The sequence below is a fragment of the Podarcis raffonei genome, chromosome 10, assembly GCF_027172205.1.
Source record: "Podarcis raffonei isolate rPodRaf1 chromosome 10, rPodRaf1.pri, whole genome shotgun sequence".
NCBI classification, from domain to species: Eukaryota; Metazoa; Chordata; class Lepidosauria; order Squamata; family Lacertidae; genus Podarcis; species Podarcis raffonei.
In genome coordinates this window covers 11,436,468-11,456,952 of record NC_070611.1, presented here as the reverse complement: position 1 = coordinate 11,456,952, position 20,485 = coordinate 11,436,468, and the positions used below count along the sequence as shown (strand labels likewise).

The following is a 20,485-nucleotide window of genomic DNA, read 5'->3' as shown; positions in this document are numbered from 1 at the left end:
CCGAGGCATAGGGCGGCCCCGATCCTCTGGTGACTCGCCTCTCTTTTTTATATATATATATAAATTTTTATTAATTTTTCAACACATATTAAAAGACAATGCAAAACAATACATGAACAAACAAATATATAAACACATATAATTTCTTAACCTTTTTTTCCTTAAACCTTCTTTCAGCGACTTCCCCATACCTCCCTTTTCTGCATCCCTATTTTAAATCTTTCCAGCAACCCCTAATTTCAATTTCTTATAGCACTTTCTTTAAATCCTTTTTCTCATATCCAATTGTTTGTCACTGCAATTCTATTTTACATTACCCATGACATTTTAACACTCATTAATTTTGCAACAGTTCTTAAGATAAACTTTAAATTTCTTCCAATCTTCTTCCACCGTCTCTTTTCCTTGGTCGCGGATTCTGCCGGTCATCTCAGCCAGTCCCATGTAGTCTATCACCTTTGTCTGCCATTCTTCCAGCGTGGGTAGTTCTTGTGTCTTCCAATACTTTGCTAAAAGAACTCTTGCTGCTGTTGTAGCGTACATAAAGAACGTCCTATCTTTCTTTGACACCAATTGGCCCACCATGCCCAGGAGAAAGGCCTCTGGTTTCTTCACGAATGTGCATTTAAGCACCTTTTTCATTTCATTATAAATCATTTCCCAGAAGACCTTAATCCTTGGGCACGCCCACCAAAGGTGGTAAAAGGTACCTTCAGTTTCCTTACATTTCCAACATTTGTTATTGGGCGTATGATAAATTTTTGCTAGCTTGACTGGGGTCATGTACCACCTATAAATCATTTTCATAATGTTCTCTCTTAAGGCATTACATGCTGTGAACTTTATACCGGTAGTCCATAACTGTTCCCAGTCAGCAAACATAATATCATGTCCAATGTCTTGCGCCCATTTAATCATAGCTGATTTAACCGTCTCATCCTGTGTATTCCATTTCAACAGCAAGTTATACATTCTTGACAGATTCTTAGTACTGGGTTCCAAAAGCTCTGTTTCTAATTTCGACCTCTCCGCCTGAAAGCCAATTTTCCTGTCCTGTTTAAAAACTTCATTTATCTGGTAGTAATGAAGCCAGTCTCTTACTTTAAACTTCAATTTCTCATAACTCTGCAATTTCACTTTTCCCTCCTCATACTCTGTAATTTCCCAATATTTTGGCCATTTGGATTCCATATTTAATTTTTTCACTTCCTTAGCTTCCATTGGTGACAACCACCTGGGAGTTTTATTTTCCAACAAATCTTTATACCGAATCCAAACATTGTATAGGTGACTCGCCTCTCCTGGCCTGGAGGCGAGGACTCCTCCTGCAGGAACTTAGTTCCCTCCGCCTCTCTGCCCTGAGCCTCTGCAGCTCAGGAGAGGCTGGAGGGTTACCGGACTCAGAGGCAACCTCAGCTTCCTCTGACGGGGCTGAGAGTGGAGCACCTGCAGGCAATGGGTCCTCCATCACCTCAGGAGCCAGAGCAGGCTCAGCTGATGCCTGCACCTGAGGATCCAGCACAGGTGAGGACCCTTCAGGCTCATGCCCCAGCACCGGCTCAGCTGGTTCTGGAGACAGGGAATCCTGTGCAGGCTGGGATCCCTCAGGTTCAGCATCCGAGTCCAAATCCCAGGCCATTACAGCTAGTCATCTAGATGCTCAGGGATGTGTCCAGTCCAGAATGTCATATTTTTTTACAGAATGTTTTACAGAAGCTGTATCCGTTTCTGATTTGACCCCTGAATGTCCCACTTTTCCTTAGGACGTCCCTATTTTCATTGGAGAAATATGGGTGGGTATGGTAGGGCGGCCCTATTTTCAACAGAGAAAGGTTGCACATGCAAACACACATACTTTTGAAAGTCCCAAACAAAATTAGGAGGCGTTTTGGTGACTTTTAGGGAGGCCATGGCAGAATCTGATCCCACCATATGTCTTCTTTGGTGATCACTCATAGCTGAGTAAGCTTGCCTTCCATGAACACGGTCTTAACAGTGAGTCCGTAAGTGACTGTGGAGACCAATTCTGGATCCACACGTCCTTCCACATTGGGGACATAGGTTTCCAGGCAGGAGTTGATCATGGTGAGGGTTTGCCAAGCATGCCTTCCTCCTAGCACGTTTCTCTCTTTCGTCCTGAGTTCGAGTGTCTTCAAAGCCCATGACACCTTTGGTAAAGGTTGTTCTCCTCCTTGGGCTGTTTGGGGGAGTTTTTCTGCCCTAGGCTTTAAAACAAAAGAGATTTTTTCATATTTCTGCAAACCTTGGGTTGTCCTGAACGTGTTAAAACCACCTTCGTGTTTTCCAGGTTTGGGTCCATTTCTGAAGCCATTTATTCTAATTCCCCATTTGAAGAAAGTGGCATTTTTGAAGTAAAAAAAAAAAAGGCCTGTGGGAATTTATCCTGGTGGCTATTTGTCCTTGGTCAGGCTGCGCCCTTCATGGATCCTTGAGACTTCTTCCTCAGGCACTTGACAATAAGCTTGAGCAACCAGGACTCATTGTGACATGAATTAGCACAAGATATGCCCTCAAAGAACTACTTAGTGCTCCTTAATTGGCTGTTTACCCTTTGGAGCTTTGTATGGCCACCCTCGCAGGAACAATGGCAGGCGTCCCAGTTGTGCAAAGATACCCTTGGCAAATATTATCTTCCTCTTTCTCCATCGACTTAAAACCTTCACTCAAGCGAAAGCCAAGGATATCTATACGTTTTCCAGGACTCGGATTCATGGCGTTTCATGCCAGACTCAAAGAGCTCAAGCTGTGGGGTGAGAAGACCTCAGGTGAGCCGGTCAGGGAGGCCCTGGAGAAAAAATGCCAGCCAACCCAGGACTTTGATTTTGCCTCAGTATCGAGCCAACTAAAGGTACTCATGGCATACAGAAAAAATTGCTAACTATCCAGCTGCAACCTCAGAGACATATGGCTCTCCTGACCTTTGTATGTGGCCCTTCGAATCCTCTCCAGGCCATGCCCTGAGTGGTTTTGCCTGCCTGATAATGCCTCTTCCTTGCCTGGATGGAGAACACAGGTGGAGAACAGCATGTGAATGTGTACACAACTATGGGGTGTATGGGATTGTGATAAGAATTTTAAGGTCTTAGATATATAATAAATGTTCATAAATGTACCAACCAAGCACATACATAGATCAGCACAGGAAGACCGTCCTGAAACCATTTTAACTCCCAAACTGACCAAATATTTTCTCTGCCAGGAGGGAGAGAGTCAGGGAGCCTTCCCATTGTCTCAGGAATTGAGTAATCACCATTTCAAAGGGTGACAGACTACCAGGAAAGGCAATCAGATAAGGCATTATCAGATAAACTGGCAGACAGGAAAAACAACAACATTCAAATTTCTGTTTTAGACCGCCTTTTCTGTGATGTAGGTATGATGTTTGTGGGGGGTGGTCTTGGGTTACACCCCTTCTGTGATGTATGTATGATGTATGGAGGGGTGGTCTTGAGCTCCAGGGCAGGGAATTTAAAATGTCTATATAAGGGCAGGGACACCTTGGTTCTGGGTCCTCCTCCTGTCCTGCGTGTGAGGGGAGCACCCTGTTGCAACAGATCAATAAAGATAAGGCTTACTAGCTGCTTTGCTTCTCAATATTCTCTGGTTGGCCTCTGTTATTTTCTCCTACCAATAGGGAACCCATGTAAGGACTCTATACGGGCTCTTGGATACCTCATAAGGGGAAAAGGGCAGATTTTGTTTACAACAGGGTATTAGAGGAGGGGACGTGGGTGGCACTGTGGGTTAAACCACAGAGCCTAGGGCTTGCCGATCAGAAGGTCGTGGTTTGAATCCCCGCGACGGGGTGAGCTCCTGTTGTTTGGTCCCAGCTCCTGCCCACCTAGCAGTTCGAAAGCACGTCAAAGTGCAAGTAGATAAATAGGTACCGCTCTGGCGGGAAGGTAAACAGCGTTTCCGTGTGCTGCTCTGGTTCACCAGAAGCGGCTTAGTCATGCTGGCCACATGACCCGGAAGCTGTACGCCGGCTCCCTCGGCCAATAAAGCGAGATGAGCGCCACAACCCCAGAGTTGGCCACGACTGGACCTAATGGTCAGGGGTCCCTTTACTTTTACCTAGTACTTTTGGTAGGGGACATTTCATGCTCCCTCTGGAGTTTTGTCCACCTTTGGTCCTCTCTCCCTGCACTCCGCTCTCACCTACAGCTCCTAGAAGCTTGCAGCATGCGACAGCAGCCACACCCCGGAATGGCTTCGACTGGCCAGCTAAACCTGGTGAGGGTGGCTAATGTGTCTCAAACCCTCAGTGAATCAGGGACTTCCCCTGCCTGCAAAGACAGGCATCAGCAGATCGAGCAGAAGAAAAGGCGCAAAGCATTTCTCTTAGGTATAATGGCTACAGATATACCGAGAGATTTGAGGAGGGTATTCATGTACGCAACCACCGCCGCAAGAACAATAATAGCCAAAGGTTGGAAAGGAGAGAATATGGAACAAAGAACAAAAATGGAATGGCAGGCAAAATTATTGGATTATGTAGAATTGGCAAAAATGACAGGGAGAATTAGGTATCAATCAGATCAAAGGTTTAATAGAGAATGGGATAAATACATATTATATTTAAAAGAACACTGTAATCATGTGAAATCTTTGGCAGGCCTAGAATGACTCCTGCAAAGTCACATAAATTACAGATGTTTTAGAAAAACTGAAGTCAGACAATAAATAATATACAGTTGATATAGAAAACTTGGAACCTACGATGGGGAGATCGGAAGTCATAATAGGTGGAAGGAAACTCTTATATATAAAAATATTCTGGTTTTGGGAGGGTTTTTTTGTTTTTTTATATATGTCATTTGTTATTTGTTTCGTTAAAATGTTTTTGTTTGTTTTGTTAAAGTGTTTAAAATCAATAAAAATTATTAAAAAGGGGGAGAAAGGCAATCTCTCATGAAGAGTTGACTGAACTTGGCCATCCCAGGCCCCCTCTCAAATAACGTACCTGTCTTAAGGTTGCACACCTACTCAGTCATTCTTGTACGGTGTCCTTATTTTGTTTTCATGTTGCCATCATTTTAAGGACAGAGGGTCTATAATGCAGTCCGCGTAGCTCAGTACACCAAACTGGTTCACAAGGCCTCATGGATGTGCAGGATCCCAGAGAGCTTTGCTCCTTCCCAATCCTTCTTACTGCCCCCCACCCCGTCCTGACCTAAACCAAGGATTGGCTTAGGATGCTCTCCAAACTTGGGCTCAAGGTTAAACTCACTCCTTCCTAACCATGAGCTGCAGTCAATGTCTCGCTCAGCCACTGTGTCTTGTTCATTGTCTTTAACAGCTGCACAATGGGTCAACATAAGCAGGCGAACCTTTTCTTGCTGCTTTTATCACTATTCTGGAAAATATTTAATCTGCTGATTTGTGTCGTGGCTATGCCATTACTAGAGGGTAGGATCCTTTGGCTTTGATCCGCACATAGCGTTGCAGCCAAAGAATCCTAACATCACCTCAAATGTACAAAATCTCCATCCTCTTTCGATGAGCTAAGAAATTCAAGGTGCAAGCACATCTGAACTCATTTACTTTCCGTTTCATCCTTCAAAATCTGAAGAATACGGTCAGCTAAGTTGTGTTTTGCCCACTCTAGGGTTGTTTGGAATAAGGGCGGTCGTTTTCCTTTACTGAGCAATGAAAAGGTTCTTATTGTGCAAAGAAAAACCGACAGAGCCATAAAACATGTAGCCTAATAGCATAAAGAAGGGAAATATCTGCTGGGATCTTGTCAAAGAACAGTACACTTGCTTCTGAGCAGAGCACAGAACATGGAGTACAGCTGAATGCATTATGGGTGCTTGCAGACTGTCACTATTTAGCTGGAAGGCTTCAAGCGCAGAGCAGGACTTTAGGTTTGCACAATTAAAGCGAATCAAAGTGCTCTGTCGCCTAAGTGCAACTACGCCATTTAAAAAAGAAAAGAAAAAAGACTTTGGTAATTTGAAAAGGAAATGAAAAGAGGGAGGAACAAATGGTTAATGAGAATATGAATAAGCATCCTGCAAACAAATCAGTGTGAATGCTCATTGTCATATAACTGCCCTGCAAACAAATCAAAATGAATGCTCAATAATAATAAATACGGGCATAATGCCACCGTCATGCAAGGTTAGTGCTAGCAGAGCAGGATGAACGCTGAATGAACAGGTTGTTCTTTGACTGGCAGAGTTAACATGCAAGAGTTGAATGCCCTTTACTGAAGGCTATTTTAATGTGCTGTGATCTACACAGAACTAATGCAATGTGATGTACATAGGCAAACGTCTTTTATTTCTTTTGTATTATGCAGTGCAGATACTAGGCGGCCACGTTTACTAAAATGGTGTCATAAGGCTCTCAGCAAAATAATGCAAATCATCATTTATTTATTTTTGAATTCATTTTTATTTGATTTTACAAAAATAAGTTTATAACAATACCAAATACATATCCATGTAAAGAGATTTCTCTGAATCTTACGACTTCCCCTATCCCTTCCATGTGTCCTAATGCAAACATTTTCAGCTACATATTATTTCCTAATCTATATTTTGTATTCATCTATATTATCCCTAATACCTGTTACGTTAAAAGTGATATTAAATCCTGCTAATGTTTTCATCTGCTTACAGTGGTCTCCTAAGTAAATTATAAATTTTGCCCATTCCTTCTTAAAGTTTTTGTCCTCTTGGTTTTTGAGCCTTCCAGTCATCTTTGCCATTTCGGTGTAGTCCATCAGCTTCATTTGCCATTCCTCTCTGGTAGGGACTCTTTCTTCTTTCTATCTCTGGGTGCAAATCATCATTAATTGCAGGGAATGTATCCCTTGTGAGATGGACATTTCTCTCCTGGAGAAGGTTCTGAGCTGTTCTGAGCAGCGGGATGAGCAGAAAAATGACTTGGACTTAGTTTGGGATTTGAGAGCTGATAAAACACGGACATGCAAAAATACAGGCACGGTCACCAGAGACTGAGTTTCGTCCCTAGTGGATGACACAAGTTTATCTCACAGTGGGCAACCAGATGCATCTAAGAAAGCCTATTGATAGGGTAAAGGTAAAGGTAAAGGGACCCCTGACCATTAGGTCCAGTCGTGGCCGACTCTGGGGTTGCAGTGCTCATCTCGCTTTATTGGCCGAGGGAGCCGGTGTACAGCTTCAGGGTCATGTGGCCAGCATGACTAAGCCACTTCTGGCGAACCAGAGCAGCACACGGAAACGCCGTTTACCTTCCCGCCGGAGCGGTACCTATTTATCTACTTGCACTTTGACGTGCTTTCAAACTGCTAGGTTGGCAGGAGCAGGGACCAAGCAATGGGAGCTCACCCCGTCACGGGGATTCGAACCACCAACCTTCTGATCAGCAAGTCCTAGGCTCTGTGGTTCAACCCACAGCGCCACCCGCGTCCCTATTTAGGGTACAGTGGCAATAATTCTCTCTTGCTGTGCTCCAACAACTGGCATTCTGCATCCTGACTAGCAGCCACTGGCAGTCTTATCCTCCATGAATCAGGCCCCTTTTAAAGCCATCTAAATTGGGGGCAGTCGGCACATCTTGTCAGAGCAAAAGCCACAGTTTAACTCTGCACTGTGTGAAGAAGGATCTCCTCTTTGCATGCCCTGAGTTGCCCACCGTTCAGTTTCGTTGGGCGACCCTGCCCAATTATGTGTGTAGCACATTAACTGATTTACCTCATGAAAGAATAATATATACATTAACCTATATATTAGACATAATACATATATGTTTAATTATGCATTAATAATTTACCCCATGAATATCCTTCAATATACTACAGTGCTACCTCGATTTAAGAACAGTCCTGTTTACGAACGATTCAGTTTATGAACTCCGCAAAACCGGAAGTAGTGTCCTGGTTTGCGAACTTTTCCTCGGTCTAAGAATGGAATCCGAACAGTGGAAGGGCACCGGTGGCGGGAGGCCTCATTAGGGAAAGCGTGCCTCAGTTTAAGAACGGTTTCAGTTTAAGAACGGACTTCCGGAATGGATCAAGTTTGTAAACCGAGGAACCTGCATTGAAGGGGTTTTATTAGATGACCCTCACAGTCCCTTTTATGATTCTGTCTGGCAACTTATGCCAGCGAAGCAGATTAGCCAGGAAGGAAGGCTCATTGTCTTCAGAACACTTGCTACTCATTTACACAAAAAAGCACGATGTGTGGCTTAGCCAGGCGCCAAACTCAGCCAAGCAAAAGATGCCTTAAGCAAGTCATGGGTGTTTCGGGGAAAAGTTGGAAACTGGTTCTGTGCAACTGCATTCTGACGGATCAGTAGTTGCTGACTATTAATCATCTCGGCTTGTGACCTCTGCAGTTCCAGTTGTGCTCATGCCGCTATAAATAGAGATCAGATGCCTGTGCTATGCAGATGAATGTAGTTGCAGGTAATCTTCCAGATCCTCCTTATAGTACAAGAATGTAGGGAAATTCAGCAGCCAGAAACATCCTAGCCAGACACTGGAGAGACCTGTCAGGAGTAAGCATGGACCAATGGTATCAAATGGTATGGGAAACAGCCTTATTAGAAAAACTAACCAATAAACCAGGGGTCGGCAAACTTTTTCAGCAGGGGGCTGGTCCACATTTCCTCAGACCTTGTGTGGGGCAAGACTATATACTGGTGGAAAATGAATCAATTCCTGTGCCCCACAAATAACCCAGAGATGCATTTTAAATAAAAGCACACATTCTACTCATGTAAAAACACCAGGTAGGCCCCACAAATAACCCAGAGATGCAATTTAAATAAAAGCACATATTCTACTCATGTAAAAACACGCTGATTCCCGGACCATCCGCTGGCCGGATTTAGAAGGCGATTGGGCTGGATCCGGCCCCCGGGCCTTAGTTTGCCTACTCATGTAATAAACTGACACAGGGATAAATAGAATAAGATGCCTTCACCCCGGTATGGTTCCCCTTTATCACATAGGCAGCCCAACAAGACAACAAGAATCCGCCGACAGCATACAAATCAATCTGGCTAACCTGATTAAAAAATACACATTCACATGCCGCTCACACATAAAAACAATTCTCACTACAGCCAACCAAAAACAACCAACCACACCCTAAAGGTAAAGGGATCAGGGATCCCTGACCATTAGGTCCAGTCTTGGCCGACTCTGGGGTTGTAGCGCTCATCTAGCTTTACTGGCCGAGGGAGCCGGTGTACATGTGGCCAGCATGACTAAGCCGCTTCTGGCGAACCAGAGCAGTGCACAGAAACTCCGTTTACCTTCCCGCCGGAGCGGTACCTATTTATCTACTTCCACTTTGATGTGCTTTTGAACTGCTAGGTTGGCAGGAGCAGGGACTGAGCAACGGGAGCTCACCCCGTCGCGGGGATTTGAGTCGCCAACCTTCTGTTTGGCAAGACCTAGGCTCTGTGGTTTAACATACAGCACCACCCGTGCCCCTCAACCACACCCTAGGTTACCCATAATCTCTCTCACCACCAAGGAAACACAACGAGCGAATAGTAAGAGAACCCATACAAGTAACGCTGATACAAAACCCCACACATACACTAAGAAGAAGAATAGAAGCATAACCACCTGACACCACCCCACTTACTATTCCCCTCTCCCCCTCTCTTTTCTTCCTAATTGTTCAAACCAATTCATGAACCAGGAACTTATACATTGACCACTAATAATGAACCATAAGTTGTAGATATTACTCCACATTTATTATGCTATATTTGTGATATACAATTGACATGAGAAAACTTGGTATACTTGTTTGTATAACATTATTCTTGTTTATAAAACCCAATTAAAAAAAGAATGTGGGGAAATGAAATGGAGGAGGGTCTTTGCTAGTCCCCTGCTAAATGTATTCTTCCGCATGCAAAAAATAAAATGCAATCAGTATTTTCCACATCTTAGTTTCTGTTGCAATCCTATGCTCATTTAAATCGGAGTGGGGCATACAGTGGGGCTTCAGGGATAATGTTATTTTTAAAGGTAAAGGGACCCCTGACCATTAGGTCCAGTCGTGACCGACTCTGGGGTTGCGCCGCTCATCTCGCTTTATTGGCCGAGGGAGCCGGCGTACAGCTTCTGGGTCATGTGGCCAGCATGACTAAGCCACTTCTGGTGAACCAGAGCAGTGCACGGAAACGCAGTTTACCTTCCCACCGGAGCGGTACCTATTTATCTACTTGCACTTTGACATGCTTTCGAACTGCTAGTTGGCAGGAGCAGGGACTGAGCAACGGGAGCTCAGCCCGTTGCAGGGATTCGAACCGCCAACCTTCTGATCGGCAAGTCCTAGGCTCTGTGGTTTAACCCACAGCGCCACCCGCGTCCCTTCTAAATGTATTCTTCCGCAAGCAAAAAATAAAATGCTTTCAGTATTTTCCACATCTTAGTTTCTGTTGCAATCCTATGCTCATTTAAATAGGAGTTAGCCCCACCTCATACAGTGGGGCTTCAGGAATAATGTTATTTTTACTTTTTACAATGATTTTTGTGCCCGACTAGCTAGACCCTGTCTCCTGGCTGAGCTCTGCCAGTTGTCTGCAGTTCAGTCTTGACTGCCTAGCAACTCTTTCCAGCAGCACCGTTTTGCTTTCTTCCCTCTCAATGAAGCCGTATTGCCTAGATTCTCTTATTGGAGAACAGGAATAGAAACACATAAAGGAAATAAATGCCAGCTGTCATCACAGCAGTTCACATCATAATTGCTCAGGTGTCAGGACTGTCTCTGAGTCCAATGCGTTTTCTGCGAGGACCAAAATGCCCAGTACAAGAAAGTATCATTTTTCTTGGGTAGAAAATGTGCAAAGATTTTCAGCTTTAGCCTAATTCTGCCATTAGCTACACTCTTAGGAAACGGAATTAAAGCTTTCTTTTAAATGCTTGGCTATTGTTTGACAATTCCTAAAAGCTTTCCTTTTTACCAAAGCAAGAGGTTGTTTGCAGCTTCTAACTCCTATTTATGGAATTAATGTTTCTACCTGTGGTTTTTGTTTGTTTTAAACATGTATATTATTTGACGGAGGAATTGTTTTGTTGCTGGTTCCTTAAATTGCTTTCTGTGCTGAGAAGGGAGTCTCTAAATATTGGGAATGAACAAATAAGATTTGTTCCGTTCTCCTTTCTGAACTGTCAAATGCCAACCCTGCCTCTTCATCTCTAATGATCCCATACAGAAATACATCCCATTGAGTTAAATGGGGCTTATTCCCGTGGATATATAGGATTTCAGCTTAAATGTTTAACTGTGTGGTCCGATGGATTTTTACTCTGAAGCAAGTGCCAAGTGAGAGTGCAAAGAATGGCAGCACCTGACGGTTAGATGCTCTGTTTCAAAACCAGAGGTTGCTTGCAGCTTCTAAACGGATGCTGAGTAGAGGTTAACATGAAACTCCTGTGGTTAGAAAGCATTTGCTGGGTTGACAGGCCTGTAAATTCCAAGGTGATGACTCCTGTCACCTACATTCTCAGCTGCAACTCAATCTGCTCCAATTCCTCATTGGCCTGGTGTTAGCTTGTTGACAACTGCTGACTCATCGCTGTCATTCATATTATTTGGAGCGTCTCTCCCCCAGCCCCAGCCCTCCGTCTCATCTATGGAAGCAGAACAAGACAGAGGAAGCAACTGTTCCCTCCGTTCAGATCTCCAATAGCAATAAAACAGCCACAATGGAATTAAATTACCATTGTCAAAAGTCCTGCAATCGTGACCGGAACATCACCGGAGCTTTACACTAGACCAGCTCCTTCAGACAAGGTCGGTTCTCAGATTGATCATAAAGGTCGCAATACAGTTCAATGAACCCAGCCATTTGTGCGAAAACTTCCTTTAGGAGTTATGAGTTAGCGAGCTGGTGGCGCTGTGGGTAAAAGCCTCAGCGCCTAGGGCTTGCCGATCGAAAGGTCGGCGGTTCAAATCCCCGCGGCGGGGTGCGCTCCCGTTGCTCGGTCCCAGCGCCTGCCAACCTAGCAGTTCGAAAGCACCCCCGGGTGCAAGTAGATAAATAGGGACCGCTTTCTAGCGGGAAGGTAAACGGCGTTTCCGTGTGCGGCTCTGGCTCGCCAGATGCAGCTTGTCATGCTGGCCACGTGACCCGGAAGTGTCTCCAGACAGCGCTGGCCCCTGGCCTCTTAAGTGAGATGGGCGCACAACCCCAGAGTCTGGCAAGACTGGCCCGTACGGGCAGGGGTACCTTTACCTTTACCTTTAATTCTATGTATAACATCATCCCCTACTGGTTTGACGGGAAAATAGGTTTGCAGTGCTATCGATACCAAATGTTGATTGCGCATTTCTCAGCCCAGAACAGGCAAATATTCGGAGGGTACCATGCTGAATAATCAGAGGTAGACAACATGGTTGCCTCTGGATGTGACTGGACTCCCAGCTTCCTCCATTCTTGACCTTGGGCCATGATTGCTGGGGCGTTGGGAGTCCAGCAATAACTTCTGCACAGAGCCATGTTGGCTACTGTTTATTCTGTTTGCGGCATTGTCTTTCTGCCAATGCAATCAAGGCTGTTTGCAATTTAAAATATTTCATGAAAAATAAAGGTGAAAAAGCATTTTCTTTTCTTTTTTCTTTTCTTTTCTTTTCTTGTTAAGGCAGAATTCTCGCAGGCTGTTTGGTAGTCTTGCCGGATACAGATGGCAGGAATTTGAAGGCCTGGGCCTCTGCTCTTGCTGTCCCCTCAAGGTGTACACTACAGCCCATAATTTTGCTGGTCTCATTACTATAGTGCAGGGAAAGGTCATTACTATTTCTGTAACTGCCAATGAGGGAATTGACTCATTGGCTGCATTTGGACAAGCATGCCATGGATGGATTTAAAGTTGGTTTCATATCCTGACTTGTTTGAGGGCCATTAACCATAGTTCAGATGTGATGGAAAATGGGGAACTATAGTTAACTAAAGGCTTCCTGGCTTCTTTCCCAGCTTCTGCAAAAGGAGCAGCAAGGCTTATTCCTTAATGCACTTTGCTTTCCCAAAAGAAGACTGAGAACTGGTATTTTACCCCTCACTGAGCTACAATTTCCAGCACCCTTAACAAACTACAGTTCCTAGAATTCTTCGGGGAAAGTTGTATGCTTTAAAAATAGGGTGTGTCTGCAACTCATATCTTGGTTTATGAAGCCAAATTAGGATTTTCCAAGTGGCACTGGGAGAAGTCTCAAATATGTGGAAGATGGTCTTATGCGCTCCAGCATAATGGGGATCGACGTGATGAAGACAAACAAGAGCACCACCATATCCTGAGTGCATGTTTGAAGCATCTCTCAGTGAATCAGTTCCCTTTTCACTAATAATACAAGTACTGATGACTTCCTTTTTCAGTAGCGTCAGAGACAAATCCACTCTTGCGATGGCAATCAGCCTGAAGGAGAAACCTGTCCAAAGCATGGTGCCACATTTCATCCTAACATACAGAAACTCTGATATGGACATCAAATAAACCGGCTATGCCAAGGGTGTGCCTTTTGGAAAGCCAGTACTGTATATCACCAGTTTCTTATAGAGTATACCTAACAACAGGGCTGGCCCTATGCTGAGGCAAAGTGAGGCAGCTGCCTCAGGTGGCAGATGCTGAGGTGCAGGGAAGCGACAGAGCTGTGGGTACCATGTGGCCTGCCCTGACACTCCTATGCTAAAAGGGGCTCCTGGGAGGCCACTGGGACATTGCTGGAACAACTCTTGGGTTGGGGCAACTTGCTAAATTTTAAAATGGTTTAAATGGCTCTAATTTTGGTTCGTCTGTTTCATTTTGGTTGGGTTGGTGTTGGTTTGGTTGGGTTTAGTTGGGTTTGGCGGTTACTTTAATTTGGGTATAACTGTAAAATGTTTATTATTGTGGTTAATATTGTTGATATTGGTGTTATTGATTTGTTGGTTTGTTTGTTGCTTATATAGGATATCTTGTTTTTTAATGTTTGATGTTTAGTTGTGCTTTATGTTGTAAGCCACCCAGAGTGACTGGGGAAACCCAGCCAGATGGGCAGGATATAAATTAAAACATTTATATTTTATATTATATTATATTATATTATATTATATTATATTACCATATTTTTCGCTCTATAACACGCACCCGACCATAACACGCACATAGTTTTTAGAGGAGGAAAACAAGAAAAAAATATTCTAAACAAAATAGTGGATGTATGATTTTTGTGGTTCATGCTGTGGCTACAGACATGTGATCTGACAGTGAGTTTGGAGTAGCCCAATGCAAAAATCCTGAGGATCCATGTGGATCCATGCTTTGTAACCACGTTTTAAGTGGGGAGGGAAGGAAAAGCACTCAAGGGACAAGGAGCACGCATGGGGTGTGTGGAGAAGGATGCTGCTAATAATGCAGGAGAGGGGTTTAAGGGGACAAGGAGCACGCGTGGGGTGTGTGGAGAAGGATGCTGCTAATAATGCAGGAGAGGGGTTTAAGGGGAGAAGACTCCTCTCCTCTCCCACTTTGCTCCTTTAAAACAAGCAGGCTCTCTGTCCCTCTCTCCTCCCCACTCAGCGGCTCTTCTCCCGCTTTGCTGTTTCAAAGCGAGCCACGGAGGAGGGAAGGAAGGGGAACCATGGATCCTCTGCTCACAACTGCAGCAGATCCCCCCGCCATCCATAGGCATTCGCTCCATAACACGCACAGACATTTCCCCTTACTTTCTAGGAGGAAAAAAGTGAGTGTTGTGGTGCAAAAAATACGGTATATTATATTATATTATATTATTATTATAATATTGCTAGCCTGCTGCCCTCAAGTCCCATGGAAGATACTGTCCTTTTGCCATGTTCAACTGCCAGTCAAATTGGCTTCTGTATGTGCCTCGGGGGAGGGAGCTATCTTGTCTTTGCTTCAGGCAGCAAAATGTATTGAGCCAGCCCAGCTTAACAAATTATTTTCACATGTTGTGATGATGCATGCACAGTTTCTCCCTTCTCCATTATATATTCCCGTTAAAATATAAAAATAAAAAGTTGTATGTGAAGCAGGCCTTAGCTTTCTCTCTTTCTAGGACTCAGCTGCCATCTATAATATGGGGATAATACTACTGGCCTAGTTTATAGGGTTGTGGTAAAGATTAAATATAATGCATGCAACGTGCTTAGGAAAAACATTATATAAATACCGAGCATTCTACACAATGGGATGCTGTTGTGGGAAGCGGTCAGAAATCCAACGTCCTTATAAAATAAACGGCATGGATACTACTGAATATGAACATTCCTGTACAGGAACACTAGCAGAATATGTTTGCAAAAATAGCAAGAGTGAGGAAAACAGCTTCCCAACAGTGTGGCTAAGCTTCAAAGAAGGTTGAAAGATTTATCGCAAATCCGAGAGGCAAAGAGAACGAAAACATAAAACTGTTGCTATCGCTGCTTTTGTTGACACAACAGAAAGTGAAAATTGCTGATGAAGACCCTGCAGTCTGAAACTTAATCCAGATTTGGATACATTAGAGAATATATTTGAAGGAAATGGAGCATGTTTGAACAGCTATTATGAAACAGAACAAGGGCCGGAAGAACTGCTCATTCTGGAAATATCAAGTGCAGTTTCATAGGTTGTTAAACACTAACATGGAAGGACCATTTTAGCCTTATTCAGACATACAGGTGAAACTCGGAAAATTAGAATATCATGGAAAAGTTTATTTCAGTAATTCAACTTAAAAGGTGAAACTAATATATGAGATAGACTCATGACATGCAAAGTGAGATATGTCGAGCCTTTATTTGTTATAATTGTGATGATCATGGCGTACAGCTGATGAAAACTCCAAATTAACAATCTCAGAAAATTATAATATTAAATGAAATCAGCAAACCAAGGATTGCAAATAGACCAATATTGGACCTCTGAGAAGTAGAAGCATGCATATGTAATCAGAACTTGGTTTGGGCCCCTTTTGCATCAATTACTGCCTCAATGCGGCGTGGCATGGATGCTATCAGCCTGTGGCACTGCTGAGGTGTTATGGAAGACACCTCAGGATGCTTCAATAGCAGCCTTCAGCTCTTCTGCATTGCTCAGTCTCATGTCTCTCATCTTTCTCTTGGCAATGCCCCATAGATTCTCTATGGGGTTCAGGTCAGGTGAGTTTGCTGGCCAATCAAGCACAGTAATCCCATGGGCATTGAACCAGGTTTTGGTACTTTTGGCAGTGTGGGCAGGTGCCAAAGTCCTGCTGGAAAATGAAGTCAGCATCCCCATAAAGCTCGTATGCGGAAGGAAGCATGAAGTGCTCCAAAATGTCCTGGTAAATGGCTGTGTTGACCCTGGACTTAATGAAGCACAGTGGACCAACACCAGCTGATGACATGGCTCCCCAAATCTCTTTTCTGATGAGAGCAGCTTTTGCATCTCATTTGGAAACCAAGGACCCAGAGTCTGGAGGAAGAATGGGGAGGCACACAATGCCAGATGCTTGAAGTCCAGTGTGAAGTTTGAACAGTCTGTGTTGGTCTTACAGTGGGTGCAGAGGATTGGGTTTCTGAAGAGTTTATTAGAGGTTCCTCAATTAGAAGATCACTACTGCTGGGCAAATTGCTGTGGGAGGCAGCTTGGCCAATTTCTCCCCTTGCAGGAGAGTCTTTTGTGTGCATTTTATGTTGCATGGACTAATAAAGCAGCGCCAACAATGCTCCAGGTGAACTGATTGCTTACCTAGAACATGGAATGCTTCGGAATTCTGTGGTCAAGTTTCCCAGTACATCAGAACTGGTCATGACCCCTATATTTGCCTCTGCTTGCCACAACTATGATGTAGAATGGAAAGCGAGATGCGAGGGGCACCAAATTCTGGCATTCCACAAACCATTGGAAAATGGAAGTGACATGAAAAGGAGAATAGCCTTGTTACATTTCAAGCTTCTAACATGCACATCGTTCAATATACATAAGGGATCCACATCTGGTAGACTTAGCTACAAATCTACTGCAGCAATAAAAATCCACAGGCAAGTCAATCACTTTCAGTCATTCCACCTGTGCAATGGGAATAAGAGTGACCTCACACAAGATTTTCACAAAAGCCAATGAGATATAACTTATCAAATGTAAGGATCATACTGATGTACAGCTAAGGAAAGCCCAGCAGTATCCATCTAATTCAGCATCCACTTTTCCACGTTGCTCAATCAGATCTTTGGGAAAGCTCACAAGATTATAGCAGCACTTTCTTGCTTGTGTTCCCATGGAACTGGTTTGTAGAGGCATGCTGTTTCCGATTCTGGAGAAAGCATACAGTCATGGAGCAGTCATGTCCTCTGTGAATTTATCTAATCCCCTTTGGAGCCATCTCCTGTTTGCTACACTGGCCAGCCAAATCTTTGGGTGCTCACAACTAATGCTCTAAACCACCTGCCTCACACCTGACATCATAGGCAACATCAGGTATGGGGCAGGTATTGAGATGGCTACAAAGGAACAATTGGTAGTTTAAAGTAAACCCACTAGTAAAATTGGAGTAAAAACTCAAAAACCTCTGCTTTAGCAGGAGTTTCGATTAAAACTGTTTTGCACTATCAATCACCTGATGACATAATCTCATCCGGTGATTGACATGTGGGTTGTCCCATCCACCTGTCAAAGTTGGCCTACAGGGGTGGAACCAGTTAAGGATCTGGCCCACTGGGGCACAAAGTTTCCCCATCCTGGTCTCTGGCACCTGGCATTCAGATGTACTGTGCTTCTCAGAATGGATGTCCTCAGGGCTTTTTTTTTTGGCCAGAACTCACCAGCACCTCTCAGGTGGGAGCCATTGCCATTATAAGAGAACAAGGGAGGTGTTTGCGGTGAAGTTCCGGCATCTCTTTTTCTAGAAAAATAGCACCGGATGTTCCATTTAGATATCATAACCCTGTAACTATCGGTTTAACCAGTCCTCCATAAATTAGTAAAAAAACAAACCATTTAAACCCTAACCATAGCATCTCATACTGGCAAATTCCACAACCTATTAATGCAATTAGCACATTGTAGGCTCCGAATGCCACATAAAGGATAGACAATAGACTGCCCAGGACAGCTTTGGAACTCGGGCAGAGAGATTTAGCTGGGGAGGGTGGGGGAAAGTTGGTGGATAATTTCCGCCTCTTCAATAATGGTCTTCAGACTCTGGCTGAAATCCCAGTGAAAACTGGACGTGCGTATGCACAAGAAAGTGGAAAGAGTCTGAGTGTCCATTGTCCCTCTCTTGCTTCCCCCAGGGGATCTTTCACAGCGCTGAGTAAATATTAATTTTGGCACCGGCCCTTCTGTGATGTGGCGATTTCCCACTCTAGCTACCTTCTTGAAGTCACAGTGCCTTTCAGTCTGTACTCCTGGGAAACGGAGAAGGTTCACCAAGAAATGAACCTCTCCTTTTCATAGCAAACAAGTTTGGAGGGGAGGTAGCCAAGAAGGCTGTAACCAGATCACTTAATATTTCGGCGGTGGTGGGGCATATCATTCAGGAGAGAGAGAGATCAGCAACTGTTCCAAAGGAGATGAAACCGACAATATAATTCCATCAGCTCTACAGGGCGTTTAACCCACTTAGCAGCCAATTAAGTTGCTTCCCCACTGGGTTTTGTTTCTTCTGGGAGAGCCCACAGCCCCAAAGAAGGTGCCTGTGCATCAGCAAGCAATGCATAACATAACATACTAGCCCAATTTCTTAGCAATCCTGTGCATAATTAGCTAGCATTGTACAGCTGAAATTCTTTCTTTTTTAAATATTTTTTAATCGTTTTCTGGGAGTAAGTGCTGTTGAACTCCGTGGCAATTATTATTATTATTATTATTATTATTATTATTATTATTATTATTATTATTAATGTATACCCTGCCCATCTGGCTGGGTTTCCCCAACCACTCTGGGCGGCTCCCAACAGATTAAAAACACAATAAAACATCAAATATTAAAAACTTCCCTAAAAAGGGCTGCCTTCAGATGTCTTCTAAAAGTCAGATAGTTGTTTATTTCCTTGACATCTGATGGGAGGGCATTCCACAAGGCAGTTGCCACAACCGAGAAGGCCCTCTGCCTGGTTCCCTGTAACCTCACTTCTCGCATGAGGGAACCGCCAGAAGGCCCTCAGAGCTGGACCTCAGTGTTCGGGCTGAATGATGGGGGCGGAGACACTCCTTCGGGTATACTTGGCCGAGGCCGTTTAGGGCTTTAAAGGTCAGCACCAACACTTTGAATTGTGCTCAGGTCTTTCAGGACTGGTGTTATATAGTCTCAGCGGCCACTCCCAGTCACCAGTCTAGCTGTCACGTTCTTGATTAATTGTAGTTTCCGGGTCACCTTCAAAGGTAGCCCCATATAGAGCGCTACCTTTGAAGGTGACACAGAAACTACAATTATTTCTTACTGCATGGGCCCAGCTTGTAAAACAGTGAGCTTTAACAAAGATATTAAGCCAGCTGAAATGCGACTTGGAACTGTTAGTGCAAAGGATTAGAAGCGCAAAGGATTGTTGGCAGAGAGCAGGTGTGAAGCAGGGACCCCATTTATAAAAAGGCAAGAAGTATGCAGCCTCTGTCTAATTCCCCTCCCTCATTCTCCAGCTTCCTGTATTCTAATATGTCCCAAACAACAACAACAACAAAGCTCCATTATCATTCACTAGCAAGAGCAAGGAGAGTCCATCAGTTACTCTGGTGCTCCAGCAGAGGATCATCCTTGCTCCTGAAAAATGTCCCACATTCCTCCTTCACTAAGCTGCCCTGATGATCTTTGGATCAAAAGGCAGTGGACACAGCTTCTGACTTAGGGATGGGGAACCTGTGGCTCTCAGATGTTGGACTCCAATATCCATCAGCCGCTCTCCAACATGGCCATTGGTCAGGGTTGATGGGAGTTGCAGTCTGAGAATATCTGGAGGGCAACAGCTTCCTCATCCCTGTCACTAAAACAAGTGCTGTCACATTCAGGGAAACTAAACCCTTCAGTGCCTCTCACTGCTCCTGATATCTCACCACCCTCCCTGCCTCCTCACGCGTTCAGAGAAGTGGGGATCAGGTAACGATATCTAGCCAGAGTGCTCTCCTGTTTATGATCAGAGAATGCTATAATATTTCATTGTACAGTACATACTGCTCTAGGGGAATTTTGATTTCCGGTTAATTGCTTTACTTATTTTCTTTAGCAGCCGAACCATGGTATACATCTGTATGTAAACTAAATCAATACAGGTTTTTTAATGCCTTGGATGCATAACTAGATAGCTGGAGCATGATTTATAGGAACTGTTACTACTCCCTTCTTAGCAAATTGATGGTATAATGAGATTCGGGCTGCAATTCTAGATGCACTTACCTAGGAGTAAACTTTACTGAATTCAACGGGAGTTGCTTCTCAGAATCCAAGAGATATGTTACTTTCATTTTCTTTGCAGAGGAAACATCTGCATCGATGAAACTCATAGGGGTTTCGTGAAATGTTTGAGTTAGTGGAGCAATTTTCTAAGAGGTTTT

At 44.0% G+C, this 20,485-nt stretch overlaps 3 long non-coding RNA genes across 3 annotated transcripts in view; all 3 read right to left on the bottom strand.

Moving 5' to 3' along the window:
* Nucleotides 1–20,485, bottom strand: part of LOC128422511 (uncharacterized) — a 28,104-nt gene that overhangs the window by 3,973 nt on the left and 3,646 nt on the right. The gene's annotated exons all lie outside the window — the stretch shown is intronic.
* Nucleotides 8,048–18,656, bottom strand: LOC128422512 (uncharacterized). Its single transcript, XR_008332515.1, has 2 exons — nt 17,093–18,656; nt 8,048–8,502 (listed from the first exon to the last, which is right to left on the bottom strand). It is a non-coding gene; the product is annotated as an uncharacterized LOC128422512 (long non-coding RNA).
* Nucleotides 11,258–13,979, bottom strand: LOC128422513 (uncharacterized). The gene is made up of 2 exons (XR_008332516.1): nt 12,223–13,979; nt 11,258–11,868 (listed from the first exon to the last, which is right to left on the bottom strand). It is a non-coding gene; the product is annotated as an uncharacterized LOC128422513 (long non-coding RNA).